Source organism: Podarcis pityusensis (genome assembly GCF_964106645.2).
Source record: "Podarcis pityusensis genome assembly, chromosome: W".
Classification (NCBI taxonomy): Eukaryota; Metazoa; Chordata; class Lepidosauria; order Squamata; family Lacertidae; genus Podarcis; species Podarcis pityusensis.
In genome coordinates this window covers 6,329,737-6,344,311 of record NC_138045.1, presented here as the reverse complement: position 1 = coordinate 6,344,311, position 14,575 = coordinate 6,329,737, and the positions used below count along the sequence as shown (strand labels likewise).

The window sequence follows — 14,575 nt, the reverse complement described above, 5'->3', positions numbered from 1 at the left end:
ACCTGTTGAACTTTGGGATGCTGCTATACTAATAGGTCTAATTGCTTTAAAACATTTTATGTTGATAACTCTTAAATGAAAGACTTTGTCTTAAATGTATAAAAAATGCCTTCCAGTAGCACCTTAAGGTAAAGGTAAAGGTACCCCTGCCCGTACGGGCCAGTCTTGACAGACTCTAGGGTTGTGCGCTCATCTCACTCTAGAGGCCAGGAGCCAGCGCTGTCCGCAGACACTTCCGGGTCACGTGGCCAGCGTGATGAAGCTGCTCCGGCGAACCGGCACCAGAGCAGCACACGGAAACGCCGTTTACCTTCCCGCTATAAAGCGGTACCTATTTATCTACTTGCACTTAAGGGTGCTTTCGAACTGCTAGGTGGGCAGGAGCTGGGACCGAATGACGGGAGCTCAACCCGCCGCGGGGATTCGAACCGCTGACCATGCGATTGGCAAGTCCTAGGTGCTGAGGTTTTACCCACAGCGCCACCCGCGTCCCTATCCAGTAGCACCTTAAGAGACCAACTAAGTTTGTTCTTGGTATGAGCTCTCATGTGCATGCACACTTCTTCAGATACATGAGCACACAAAAGCTCATACCAATCACAAACTTAGTTGGTCTCTAAGGTGCTACTGGAAGGCATTTTTTTATTTTGTTTCAACTACGGCAGACCAACACGGCTACCTACCTGTATCTTAAATGTATGCCAGCCAATCTTCCGTTGGTAGAAAACATGGGCTATCCAGCTAATCAGCAGCATCTCACCAGGCCTTAATCGGCTGCGGTGAGTCTCATAATATTCCCCCCCATGTTTCTTGTTTATTCGATTTTAAGGAGTCTCGTAACATAGTGAAACCTCACCCGTGACAGCTTGGAGGGCCAGTGTTACGCTTCCAGTTCAGCACTGGATTGAACATCTTTTTAAAAAGGGAGGCTTCCTTAGTCTCCTCGCAGCCTGCTGCAGGGGCCTAGCTGCACACACCCCATATTAGACTTGCACATAGCCTGGCAATCATGTGGCATGGTTAGGACTTCCACAGATGGCATTGTCTCCGTGAACATGGGCTGTGGGGATCAAATCCTCTGTGCAAATGCGTCTGGTGTTACCAGAACCCATATGCACCCCCAGCTTTCGAGGGGAGCTTAAGACAGAGTGCTCAACGGAAGGTCATTTCCATTCATCCCTACCATCACCGTTTCTGTTCTGTTTGCACAGGCACTCTTACTGAAGAACAAATGACACTTTGCCCAGGGAGGGACCTTGGTAATATGGTGCCCTCCTGGTGCCTTCCAAAAGCCAGGCAGGGGAGGGGTCAGGCTTGGGGAAGGATGCACAAGGCTCTGGTGGGGTCCTAGAGCCCTCTCATCTCATTCTCAAAGCTGGGAGAGCGCTAACTAGGCTTGGGGAAGGAGGCAGGAAGGCTCCCTTCTGGCCCCCACATCCTGTGCAGGGGAAGAGCTTCACTGCCCTAAATCCACCTCTGCTTTGCCTCGTGTTTCAGTTACCAGGAAGGCATTTTACCCATTGGAGAAAGTTGCACAATGTATTTTGGAGGTCACTTCTTTGAGTCGTGATGGGAAAAACTGAATTCCTGTGCAGAATCCTTAATGCGCACCAAACTGGAGGGGTACAGCAAGCACTACTGTTGGACGATGCTGTATGGAACCTAACACTTCACCAGTCTAGTCGTTGCATAAAAGTTCCAGCAAAACTATGTGTTCGGGTGCCTCGACCCTTACACAGTTTCCTGAATCCTTGCAGTGATCGTTTTTTGGGGGGGTGGGGGTGAGTTGTCTGGTGGCAGATGAAAAACGGCACCCAAGTTAGCAAAATGCAGTAACCAAAACTACATCTGCATAATGGACTGTTCTTGACGGTAGGCAGCAATTGCCATGTGATACCATGACAAGGATAGGAGAATATTTAGCAAGTGAGTCAGAGCTTACAGTTGCCATATTCAGATGGGTTATTACATGCTCTTGTTTGACTTGAGACTGGACACCTCCCCCACAGGACACTACACTATTACTTTTGGGGTACATAAATAACAGGTGGAATAATTGGCAGAATTCTCTGCTAGGTTTTGTGACCTCTGCCATTTCTCAAGGACAGGGTCACAGACATCTGAACACAATTTGTTACGCAGATTGATTTATTGCTCAGATAAGCGTCCGGCACGCTTCCCATCGTGCAGCTCTGGCAGGCCTCTGCATTCCAAAGTCCACATTCCTGAGCAAAGCAGAGATCAACAGCGGCAAGAGAAAGACTGCAAAAAACTCCAGAGCATTCTTCAGTGTGCTTAAATAAAGTCCACTCAGGATCTTAGCAGCTAAAAGCAGTTTTATTTACAGCAGACTATCCATTATCTATCACAGCGAACAGCATCGTGAAAACACGTCCTCTCTCCTCAAAAGCGAAAGTAGAGAGAAAGAACAAAGGCTTGAGGCTCTCGGAAATGACGAACCTCCCCCCTCCCAACAGTAGGCAGGGCGTACACTCTGAGCTGTTTAACCCTGTAAGCTCAGGTTCTCCTCACACAACTGACCTGCATTTAATAAGAAATGAGTTCTTAAAGGACTGTCAGCGTTTATTTGTGGTTTTCCTTTGGTGATGTAGATATAATTCATGTTTGTGAGGTGCCCCCTCCCTTTTTACGTGCTCCTGGCTCCTAGTCAAGTAACCAGTTCATGTTCTGTAATTCACACAGAAATCTTCAGCACCACAGGGCAGGTGTATCTGGTACTGAACACTTTTTGCCTGAACAGATTTCAGAAAAACACAACAGTTCTTGGTATTCAACGTTACCTGTTGAGTTTCTCTACTCTGAATCGTGGTGAGTGCAAGGGTGTTGTAATCTATGTATTCACACATCACCATCGACTTTCTGACTTACGGTTGCAAGATGCTTGTGACCATTGCTTCATTTCTCCCCCTTTGCTCCTGGCACAAATAGGATAAACAAACCTGGGAGCTTTGTTTTCCCCATTACATCTGGTCATGGTTTGTTGCTCCCTAACAAGCCACAGTCAGCAGGCCAGCCATAAGCAGGGACTTCAGATTGGCTGGCAATTGTTGCTTATTATGATAAGGCCACAGTCCCGGGTTCAGATGTGATGTGGTGCCAAGGCCTTGTGCTTTGCTTCTCCTGCTTGCTCCAAGAGAGAACAGCATGAGGAGCAATTGGGCAGCATGCGCTACATAATGCATTATAAAATTACTCCTGATGGCCGCTGTATGTTTACAGCGTCTAGGAAGCTGCTTTGTATGCAATCAATCACAGTCTTCACTTAGACTAATCTGCATAATAACAAATCACCATTTCGCAGGGAATGCATGTTTTAATGCTCCCTAATGGCAAACTCCTTGCTTGTAGAAATATCTTTTTAAATCCTATCCAAATGGCATGTCCTTGTCTCAGCTCCTGAATTACCATTACCGAAATGTAGATCTAGGAAATTTCCACTTCCTGCCTACCTTGGGAAAGATCGCGCGCCTATTTATGACCTTTAGGTCATCAGCCCTCCCATCTCGACTCATGGAGATAAAGGATACTCTATGGTGGTTCCACTCTCTCCGCCCAGTGAGGGTATTTAAGGACGAAACAAGGAGGCAATTGGTTCCTTGCATAGAGTCAAAGCTAATGCGGACAAGGGAAAGCAAGCTTAACACTAGAAATACTAACTGCCCGAAGGAAGAAAAGAATTCTGTAAGCCTAGATTTACAAGACCTGAAGAAGAGGCTAATGAGTATAAAGACTGAGATTTCTACCCAAAATATAAGGTCAGTAGAGCCTAGAGCACAATATTTAAAGAGGTCCAACAGCTCCTTATCCCATAGAAAGACATCAGTGCAACTCCCTGTTTCCTTTTCAAGCGACACCGAAGTAGATGAGGAATTTGGCGCCTCCGACATTTCTATGGCAACAACACCTAAAGAACTCTACGTTGCTGACAATCTGGAGAAATCCAGCACCCAATCTACATCTGGACCTTTGCCTAATGTTCCAAAAAATTATCAGAATGATCAACCTTCTCTACTGTACTCCTGGCGAGACAGGATGCACAGATCTTCCAAACTCGAAGCTGGCTCTTTGTTGGCCAGTGACCCACATTTTATAGCACATGCCTCAATAATACTCCCACAGCCACAGATAGAACCAACAGTCCTCCAATCAATCCAGGAGGGAGAGGGGGATTGACAGTTAACGAAACACCGTGGGACCGCCCTCCCCGCTTGGGGTGCAGTTGGTTGGGTTTTATCTTCTAGGGATACTTACCCTATCAAACCTTCACCTCTTCCCCTTACCATTTTGACCCAGGAGTCCTGGCCCAGGGATGACTTGTCAGTGAGGGGATGTTACCCCTCTATTGGGGAGGCTAGTATGGGGTCTGGGATTCCCACTATTGAAGGGCTAGGGAGGAATGGCGGTGGGGCTAGATATCACTATCGGCAAAGGGTTTTGAGATGCAGTGATGCTCAAACCCCTTCCAATCTACGTCCCATCCCAAGGGACGAGGGTAGGGCGAGCAGGGATTACCCACCTCCGTCATTGGTGTTGTGCAATGCCAGGTCCATAGGCAACAAAACCGCCACCATGGGTGACTTTTTTGTCTCGCAGGGGATTGACCTGGCTTGCGTGACGGAGACCTGGGTACGGGAAGGCGAAGTAGTCTCCCTACATGAGATAACACCCCCAGGCTTCTCTGTCCTCCATCAATCGCGGACTGTGGGTCGGGGGGGGGGAGGAGCAGCGTTGTTAATCCCGGAGGATTGCTCTTTCAGAGCTCTGCCAGCACCGGCAATCTCCGGCATTGAATGTGTTGGTCTCGTGTGGGGCACCAAGGAGAGCTTGGCTGTCTAGCTGGTGTACCGACCACCCAGCGCACCGGCAGCCACCCTGTCAGACCTGCTGGAGGTGGCGGCGGGCTGGGCCTTGGCGTTCCCAAGCCTATCGGTTTTGGGAGACTTCAACGTCCATGCCGATGCCGCCCCCTCCTCACAGGCTCTGGACCTAGTGACTTCCATGGCAACACTAGGGCTCTCCCAGTTTGCTTTGGGCCCCACTCATCAAGCAGGCCACACACTGGATCTGATCTTTGGTGCTGCAATAGATGTGATCATGCTCCCCCCTGTGGAAGTGCCATGGTCTGTTCACTACGCTCTGAAAGCCAAGACTGACTTCCCGCTCCTCCCCTGCTCAGGTGGCGAGCCTATTTGGGCTCGTCCGAGAAGGCTGATGGATCCTGATAGATTCCGTCAGGCCTTGCAGGACCCTGCTCCTCCTGGCGACTCATTAGATGACCTTGTCGAGGACTGGAATAACCAGCTCTTGGCAGCCATCGATGAGATCTGCGACCCTGTCGAAACCAGGCCCCTTGGTTTACTGAGGTGCTCCGGAAAATGAAGCGGGATCTCAGACGGCTAGAGCGGGTATGGTGACAGACTCGTGACGGAGCTTCAAGAACATCTTATAGGACGCTTATGAAAGCCTATGAGATGGCTATGCAAGCTGCTAAGATATCTTACTTTGCAGCTTCCATTGCATCCGCTAGCTCTCGCCCGGCACAACTTTTTAGAATAATTAGGTCGATAATGTCCTTAGGAGGACAACCAAATTTAAGCACAAATTCGACCCACAGCTGTGAGGCATTCGCAAGCTTTTTTGCGGAGAAAGTCCTGTTGCTCCGCCATGACCTCCCTGCCAATTTAGATACAGTGACTGAACTGGAGGCCCCTTGACTGTCTTCGGGTCCAGTGTTCGACCATTTCAATCGGCTACTCCCTGCTGATGTGGATAGATTCCTCCAAGCTGGTAGGCCCACCACCTGCCTCCTCGATCCATGCCCGTCTTGGCTGATAAGGGCGTGTCCAGATGTTGCACGGACCCCCCTGGTTGAAATTATCAATTTGTCCCTTGGCACGAGGACATTCCCAGGGGACCCGAAGGAAGCAGTGGTGTGTCTGCTCTTAAAGAAAAACTTCACTGTGATAAAGATGAATGTATTGCCTAGAATGTTGTTTTTGTTTCAGACATTACAAATTGTAGATAAGATGGACTGTTTCAAGAAGTGGCAGAGAGATATTTCTAGATTTGTCTGGCAGGGCAAGAAGCCCAGAATAAAATTTAAGATATTAACTGATGCCAAGGAAAGAGGTGGATTTGCCCTGCCAGACCTTAAACTTTATTATGAATCAGCAGCTTTTTGCTGGCTGAAAGAATGGCTACTTCTTGAAAACACAGACATTTTGGATTTAGAAGGTTTTAACAATGTATTTGGATGGCATGCATACTTATGGTATGATAAGGTCAAAGCACACAAAGCATTCAAAAATCATATTGTTAGGAAAGCATTGTTTAATGTTTGGATAAGATACAAGGATTTATTGGAAAATAAAACCCCAAGGTGGCTGTCACCAATGGAAGCAAAAGCTCTGAAAAGGCTCAATATGGAGGCCAAATGGCCGACATATTGGGAAATTTTGGAGCAAGAAGGAGATAAATTGAGATTGCAGAGTTTTGAAAAATTAAAAAATAAAGTGAGAGATTGGCTTCATTACTATCAGATAATGGAGGCATATAATTTGGATAAGAAAATAGGCTTCCAAGTGGAAAAGTCAAAATTAGAAACAGAATTGTTAGAACCCAAAACTAAAAATTTGTCAAGAATGTATAACTTGCTGTTGAAATGGAATACTCAGGATGAAACGGTGAAATCTGCTATGATTAAATGGGCACAAGATGTTGGACATAATATTATGTTCGCTGACTGGGAACAGTTATGGACCACAGGTATGAGGTTTACGGCATGTAATGCCTTAAGAGAGAATATTATGAAAATGATATACAGGTGGTACATGACCCCAGTCAAGCTTGCAAAAATTTATCATTTGCCCGATAATAAATGTTGGAAATGTAAAGAAACTGAAGGTACATTCTTTCACCTTTGGTGGACGTGCCCAAAGATCAAGGCTTTCTGGGAAATGATATATAATGAATTGAAAAAGGTATTTAAATATACCTTTCTGAAGAAACCAGAGGCCTTTCTTTTGGGCATTGTCGGCCAACTGGTGCCAAAGAAGGACAGAACCTTTTTCATGTATGCTACAACAGCAGCAAGAATACTTATCGCAAAGTATTGGAAGACACAAGATCTACCCACTTTGGAAGAATGGCAGATGAAGGTGATTGACTACATGGAATTGGCGGAAATGACTGGCAGAATCCGAGACCAGGGAGAAGAGTCGGTGAAAGAAGACTGGAAGAAATTTAAAGACTATTTACAGAAATATTGCAAAATTAAGGAATTTTAGAAGGATGTCGGATAGAAACTGAGAGGTTTTTAGCTGTAATGCTTTTAAGAGATATGGAAGGGGAAAAAAAGGGTTAACAATTGGGTAAAAGATTAATGGTAAGGATTTGCTGAACCAACAAACTGAACTGGAATACAAAGAAGGGAGGTATGAGGAGGTCCGGGGAAATAAGAGCAAGGAAGATAGGTTATGGAAAATTATTGTGCTTTTAACTGTTTTATTTTGTATGTTTTTCCTTATTTTCTACTTTTTTGTTATATCTTAAAACTTTATACTTTTTTCTTTATTTTGTATTTTCACGTATTTTTTGAAACTTTAATAAATATTATTATAAAAAAAATAATAAAGAAAAACTTCACTAGATCCTTTAGACCTATCCAATTACCGGCCAGTTTCAAATCTTCCATATCTGGGTAAGATAATTGAGAGAGCGGTTGCTGATCAGCTTGGTAGGTTTCTGGAGGAAACATCGGCTTTAGGTCCATTTCAGTCCGGGTTCCGTCCTGGTTTCGGGACCGAGACGGCTCTGGTTGCCCTAACAGATGATCTACGTAGACAACTGGATTGAGGCGGGTCAGGACTGCTGATTCTTTTAGATTTGTCAGCAGACTTTGACATGGTCAATCATGATCATCTGGACCACCGCCTTGTCGACGTGGGGATACAGGGCATAGCTGTGCTCTTTTATCTCTGGTCGGGGACAGAGGGTGGTGCTAGGGAGGGAGATGTCGTCGTGCCACTCCTTGGTGTGTGGAGTGCCGCAGGGCGCAATCCTCTCTCCGATGCTTTTTAACATCTTTATGTGCCCCCTTGCCCAGATTATCCAGAGCTTTGGGCTGGGCTGTCACCAATATGCTGATGACACTTAGCTCTACCTGCTGATGGATGGCCGCACCGACTCGGCCCCGGACACACTGAGCAGATGCTTAGAAGCTGTGGCTGGATGGTTTCGTGGGAGCAGATTGAATCTAAATCCTTCGAAGACAGAGGTCCTATGGCTGGGTTGGGATGGCATGGGGATGAGGGACCAACTCCCTTCTCTTGCGGGGTCCAATTAGTGCCATTGCCTTCTGTTAAGCGTTTGGGTGTAATCCTTGACGCCTCCCTTTCCATGGAGGCGCAGGTTACAGCAACAGCCAAGGCGACATTTTTCCACCTTCGCCGCATCAAGCAGTTGGTCCCTTACCTTTCCCGCCCCGACCTGGCCACAGTGATCCATGCGACGGTCACCTCCAGGCTTGACTACTGTAATTCGCTCTATGTGGGGCTTCCCTTGAAACTCCAGCGGGTGCAGAATGCTGCAGCGAGGCTCCTCACGGGGTCTCTGCCGTGGGAGCATATTCACCCAGTGCTTTTCTAGCTGCACTGGCTCCCAGTGGAGTACAGGGTCAGATTTAAGGTGCTGGTTTTGACCTTTAAAGCCCTTCACGGCTTAAGACCTACAGGACCGCCTCTCCCGGTATGCCCCACGGAGGACCTTAAGGTCCATAAATAGCAACACCCTAGTGGTCCCGGGCCCTAAGGAAGTTAGATTAGCTTCAACCAGAGACAGGGCCTTTTCAACACTGGCTCCGGCTTGGTGGAACGCTCTGTCTCATGAGACCAGGGCCCTGCGGGATCTGATTTCTTTCCGCAGGGCCTGTAAGACAGAGTTGTTCCACCTGGCCTTTGGCTTGGAGCCAATTTGATTCCCTCCCCCTCTTTCTTTTTCCTTTCTCCTCCTGTGATGAGGCTGCATTTTAATGTTTCAATATTTTAATGCTGTATTTTAATCTTGTTTTTAAGTTGTATTCATTCAACTTGTTTTAATTATTGCTTGTTAGCTGCCCTAAGCCTGGCCTTGGCTGGGGAGGGCGGGGTATAAATAAAATTATTATTATTATTATTATTATTATTATTATTATTATTATTATTATCTGGGCACAGATATCCTTGTAATCCTGGTTTCCATGTGGGCAGCAAGGTGGGAATTGACCATGCAGAAGCTGGTATTGTTGCAGACAAGCCTCACGGCCACACACCCCTTGTTACCCTGCAGGGGCGGAGCAAAGATGGCTGTTAGTGAGCAAGCAGGAAAGAGGGGGAAACTGGTTGGCAGAGATTAGAAAAACAGATAGACAGACAGAAAGATCGACGTAGGGAATTCCGCTGTCAGGGTCTACTCCCCATCTTCCCCATGATGCCTGTGCCCACTGTCTCCCTCATCACTTCCTTGATGCGGCTGAGCTGGTCCTTCCTGACAAAGATGAGCAACATCATTCCGACTAGACGCACCAGCTGCACCTAGAAGTTGCAAGGTACTGGGATGTCTACCAGCTCTGTTCATTGCTTGCTGTCCTGGGCCGGTTGGATGCAGATAGGAGTGGCAGGTGGCACCAACTGGGGATCCCCCAAGGGAAGAAGGTTCAGAGCCAGGGAACTGGTGGGGGAACGATGACGCTGAGTCGTCCGAGGGAGAAGAGGGAGCAGACTGTGAGCAAGAGGAGGTGTTGTAAACTGAAGAGGCAGGAGGGCAGGAAGATTCTGTGGCAAACAGCAGCCCAGAATCCGAGGCAGAAGTGGAGGCTGGAGGCGGGGGTCAAGAGGCAGAGATCAGGCAGGCTGCTGAAGAAGCCAGGGGGTCTCCCCATCCTGCTGCGATCAGCTCCCCTCCCTGCTGGTCTCCCAAAACACAGAGAAATTAAGAGGAGGGAGCAAAGACAGGCAAGGTGTCAGAGTCTCAGGTTGCTTGGGAAGGACCAGGGGGAGGAAGAGACTTCAGAGAGTGGTGGGAGGGTAGCAACCTTCAGCCTTCACAGCTACCTCACTGGGGCAAGATCTGCTGGGAAAGGTTTCTGTGATCACGAGGCCTGCACGGTTTGGGTTTCTTTGAATAAAGAATGTTGGCTTCTTTTGAATAAAACACCACTGACACCAAGTGTTTTTTTCTGGCTGACCTCCTCCTCCTCCTCACTCCAGCTCCTGACAGCTGTCTGGCTGCTGAAGAAATGGGTGGGGTTGGACTTACTTTCTTGTACTTGGATTTGGAACGCAAAGCCTTTTCCACAGCTGTCAGCCACTCTTGCTCCTTTGTCGAGTCCAAGTAGAAGAAAGCCTCTGTGCTCAGGTCCAGCTCCTGGAACCTAATGCCAAAGTGCCAAAGAGAAGGATGTGGAACTGCAGGAATAGGACTCCAATCGGAACAGACGTGCTGGTTAAATATGCAAAGACAACAGGAGTGTGCAAGGGCAGGCAAGATCAGGACCAAGAACAAACAAGTAATACCAGCCACTTCTTCCTCAGCTTAGCTATTCTGGGCCCCAAAGGAGCTTTGCTAATGAAAGAAAAAAAGCTTTTTCCTTGTATTTTTTAAGATGTGTCAGCCAGCCTGATATTTAAGCACTATCCCAGTAGCCACAGGCAACCAGAAATTCTTTGAAGGCAAGTGAGTTGGTTGATCTCTCCATTCTTCATTCACCTGGCAACCTGGTTTCCAGGCTGGCTTTCCGAGAGCAGAAAACCACCTCTCAGATCTGCTGTGCCAAGCTTGTTTGCTAGAAGATTACCCCGTGACACCCTTGTCCTCTTTGCAAACCTCCTAAATGGCTAACCTTCTGTGTTTCCATGCTGGCCATGAAGGAATGGGCATTCCCGACTCTGAAAACAGCACAGAAATACAGCCTGTCTAGTAAAGGGGTAAAAAGAGCAAGCTAAACAGCCTCTGTAAAACAGTAGGATCTGAAGCTGCTAACCACATACTGATAAACATATCATAAAAGCAGACATGAAAAACAAATGGCCACTGGGTACTACTAACGGTACGAGGAAATAACCAAAGCAAAAACTTTGTTTGAAGTAGTAAGCTTAGCATTATAAGGATGACCCACACCAAGTGTTGGGGGGGGGGGTCACACCTCCCTGTCCTCCAACACAGCTTTTAGGAGGAGTTCCAAAGGTTTTGCTTCAGTTTTGGATTAACTGCATCTTGTCACAATGTCTGAAGCTGCACAAACCGCTTCATTTGAACCATGGCTCATTGAAACAAGCCAACTTCCAATCGTGGGTTTACAAAGCTGGTAAAATTAACCACCATAGGATCTGGACACACCAAACTGTGGTTAATTTAAAATCCAAGTGGAAGCTTCCCAATAGGCTTGGGGTGGGGGAGAGGTGTGCAAACCTGGAGGAGAGGCTGCCGTCCTGATCATAATATGAAGCCACGGCTCAGTATGTGGCACCTAGGAAAATTGCCCACCACAACTAATACTTTCAATTACCCACCCATGTGGCCTGAGTGAACAGGACAGACTTTGCCTGGCACCCAACAATAAAGCTGTCATGTAGATGTCGCTTTCTCCAGCCCCAACTCTGATACAGGTTCCACTGGTCTTTGCACTTTTGCATGATCTGACCTGAAATTCTGGGTGTTGACATATTCCTTCTCTCTCTTGGCGAGGACGTGCTGGATGAGTCCCTCTCTCTGTCCGGACTGCGTATGTGTGGAAGGCACAAAGAGCTTGCGCATAGTGTGGGTCATTGGGGTTGCTTCTTGCTCATGCTCTCCTTGTCACGGATACGCCTCAGGGAGATGAGAACAGAACTCAAGTGGTCCTTAAAAGCAAGGAGGCGGGAGGGCACAGTACACCTCTAAGGCAACTTACAGCCTGCTTGGTGGCAGTGGTGGGGGTGGAGGCTCCCGGCGGGCACTCATTTGCTGATTCTGCAGGTTTCTTTCCTTCTCCTCGAATACCAGAATTCCTGAGAGAGGAAAAGACTTCTGAGGTTAGAGAGGCTTCAGAACCGTTTGGGGAAGTTTCGGGAAAGGAACTTAGAAAATACTTAACTGCAGGAAAATCTTCCTGCCTCCTCACAGCACCACATTTGCCGGACAATTGCCTCTCAGCTTATGCACGTTAGGAAGGATTGTGAAGGCAACAGGTCCTCCCCTCAAGGCCTTTTCCTCTAAAGGAGGTAGACTGGTCTTCTCCAATCCTCTGGCCACTGCTGAGTTTTCCAAACTTGCTGGCATATTGAGTGTAGCACCTTAACAGCATCATCTTTAACAAAATTTAATAGTTCAGCTGGAATATCATCACTTCCACTGGCCTTGTTATTAGCAGTGCTTTCTAAGGCCCATTTGACTTTGCTCTCCAGGATGTCAGGCTCAAGGTCAGCAACCACACTACCTGGGGTGTATGAGACATCCATATCTTTCTGGTATAATTCCTCTGTGTATACTTGCCACCTCTTCTTGACGTCTTCTGCTTCTGTTAGGTCCTTTCCACCTTTGTCCTTTATTATGGTACTCTTTGTATGAAATGTTCCTTTCATAGCTCCAGTTTTCTTGAACAGATCTCTGGTTCTTCCCATTCTGTTGTTTTCCTCTATTTCTTTGCATTGCTCGTGTAAGAAGGCCCTCTTGTCTCTCCTTGCTATTTTTTGGAAATCTGCATTCAATTTCCTGTATCTTTCACTATCTCCCTCGCATTTTGCTTGCCTTCTCCAAGTCCACCTTTCCTTTTGAAGCAAAATGTCCTTGAAATGGGGGAGAAATGCCCTGCATGAAGTCTTGGGTTTGCAATTTGGGGAGAGGGAAGACTGTCTGTGGCGCTGGGGAGCGGGCAGGCTGGCGAGGCCCCCTAGATCTAGAGGCCCTAGGCTTCAGCCTACTTAGCCTATACATAAATCCGGCCCTGCCTATGTCACAGTGAGCACAGGCCCATCGATCACGTGCAAGGCATTCTGCGTGTTGGGAAGGAGCCTCCTGTTCTGGGCCAGGGGGAAGAGTGACACCAGCAGAAGACTGGGTGGTGGGGTCGAAGCTGATCCCGGGGAGCACGTGAGGAGTCAAGGCTTCCCGCATGAAGGCCTCGCTTCCCCTAGAAGTCCCTGCCTCCTGGTCTGTGTTCGCTTTCTTCTTCAGGTACAGCGCCAGCATGTTCTGGATGGTGCACCTGCTTTTGGGGGAGAGCTTGTCGAACTGGTCCACACTAGAAGAATAGCCATGAGACGGGTGAGACTCCTGCAAGGCGTCCCCAAAGTCAGGGGAACATAAGCGCATTTGAAGAGCCTTGCTGGGTCAGGCCAAGGCCCATTCAGTCCGACATCCTGTTGGCATGTAGTTGGTCCACCACAATTGCAAGATTATTGCATCCTTCAGGAATGGTGTGTCCAGCTCCATCTGAGTCATCATCCAGGCACGCTGTGGAGCTGCCTGGATGAGAGATGGGCATCTTCGGCCAGTCAGGGGTGAAGAGCTGGCAAGATCCCCTGTATTGAGCAGAAAAGCAAACTCTTTGGCCTCCGAGATTTCTCCCAACTCTCAGCAGCCCTCACTGTGAGCCGTACTAGAGGAATTTTGTCCTGCTTTTGCTGAGCTACAACACAGGAGCGCACCCCCAGCTGGCCATGATGTGGTAACCCTGGCGAAGCATTGCAGAGCAACTGAGAAAGCAGAATGATGTTTGCGTGGACAGTCCATTAGAAAGCTGCACTATTAAAAGGACTTAGAAATATGGTCAAATTTGAAGTTATCACTGTTAGGCCGAATTGCTGTGATAAAAATGAACGTATTGCCAAGGATGCTTGTCAGGGGTTCAGGAGCAGAGGCAAGGGCAAGGGAGGAAACAGAGAGCGAGGGAGAGGAGGCAGAAGAAAAGATGAGTGATGACGACGACCCGAGATCTCCGAGTCTTTCCAGTGAATCAGAAGATTCACAGAAAGGAGCACCAGTGGCCAGGGCAAGGGGGGAGCCTAGGGGGACACCCCAGGAAGATAGAGCCAGAGGGGACTCAGAGGGGAGCAGTTGGAAATCGGGACCAGCGTCGCCGCCAGAGAGCAGGGAAGAGGAAGGGCGCCAGGGATCAAGCGCTGGCAGCTCACAACAGGGGGGAGGGCACGAGTCAGGAGTGGCCACACCTCCATCGGGGAGCGAAGAAACGGTCAGACGGAAGGTGGAAGGTTGGGCGCGCGCGCCAAGTTCAAATGCACAGGAAGGTGGCGCAGTAGGCAGCCCGGAAAGGGAGCCAGGTCCTAAAGCCCGCCGAAAGGAGGGAGAAGAGTCAGGGGGGTCAGCGTCAGAGGAATCCCGGAAGGAAGAGACCCCGGGGGGCAGAGGGACCCAGAGAAGAACAGTCAGGCGGAAAAGGTGGAGCAGGGCTAGGATATTAAGTTGGTGTACAAGGGGCGGAGACTCAGATGGAGCTTCGCCGATCTAACCATTAGACGTAGGGTTGCACGCAGCAGCTTGAGAATGGAAACTGTAACTCAATAAAGACTTTTATTTAATG

General features: G+C 48.2%; 1 pseudogene across 1 annotated transcript in view; it reads right to left on the bottom strand.

The window, feature by feature from the left end:
- The window catches only part of LOC308467677 (inositol polyphosphate 5-phosphatase OCRL-like), a 304,985-nt pseudogene that overhangs the window by 246,502 nt on the left and 43,908 nt on the right, over positions 1-14,575 (bottom strand). Inside the window, exons 2-3 of the transcript in view lie at positions 11,948-12,044; positions 11,662-11,865 (exon numbers count right to left, since the gene is read on the bottom strand). The product of the transcript in view is annotated as an inositol polyphosphate 5-phosphatase OCRL-like (transcript). The remainder of the gene's footprint in view (positions 1-11,661; positions 11,866-11,947; positions 12,045-14,575) is intronic.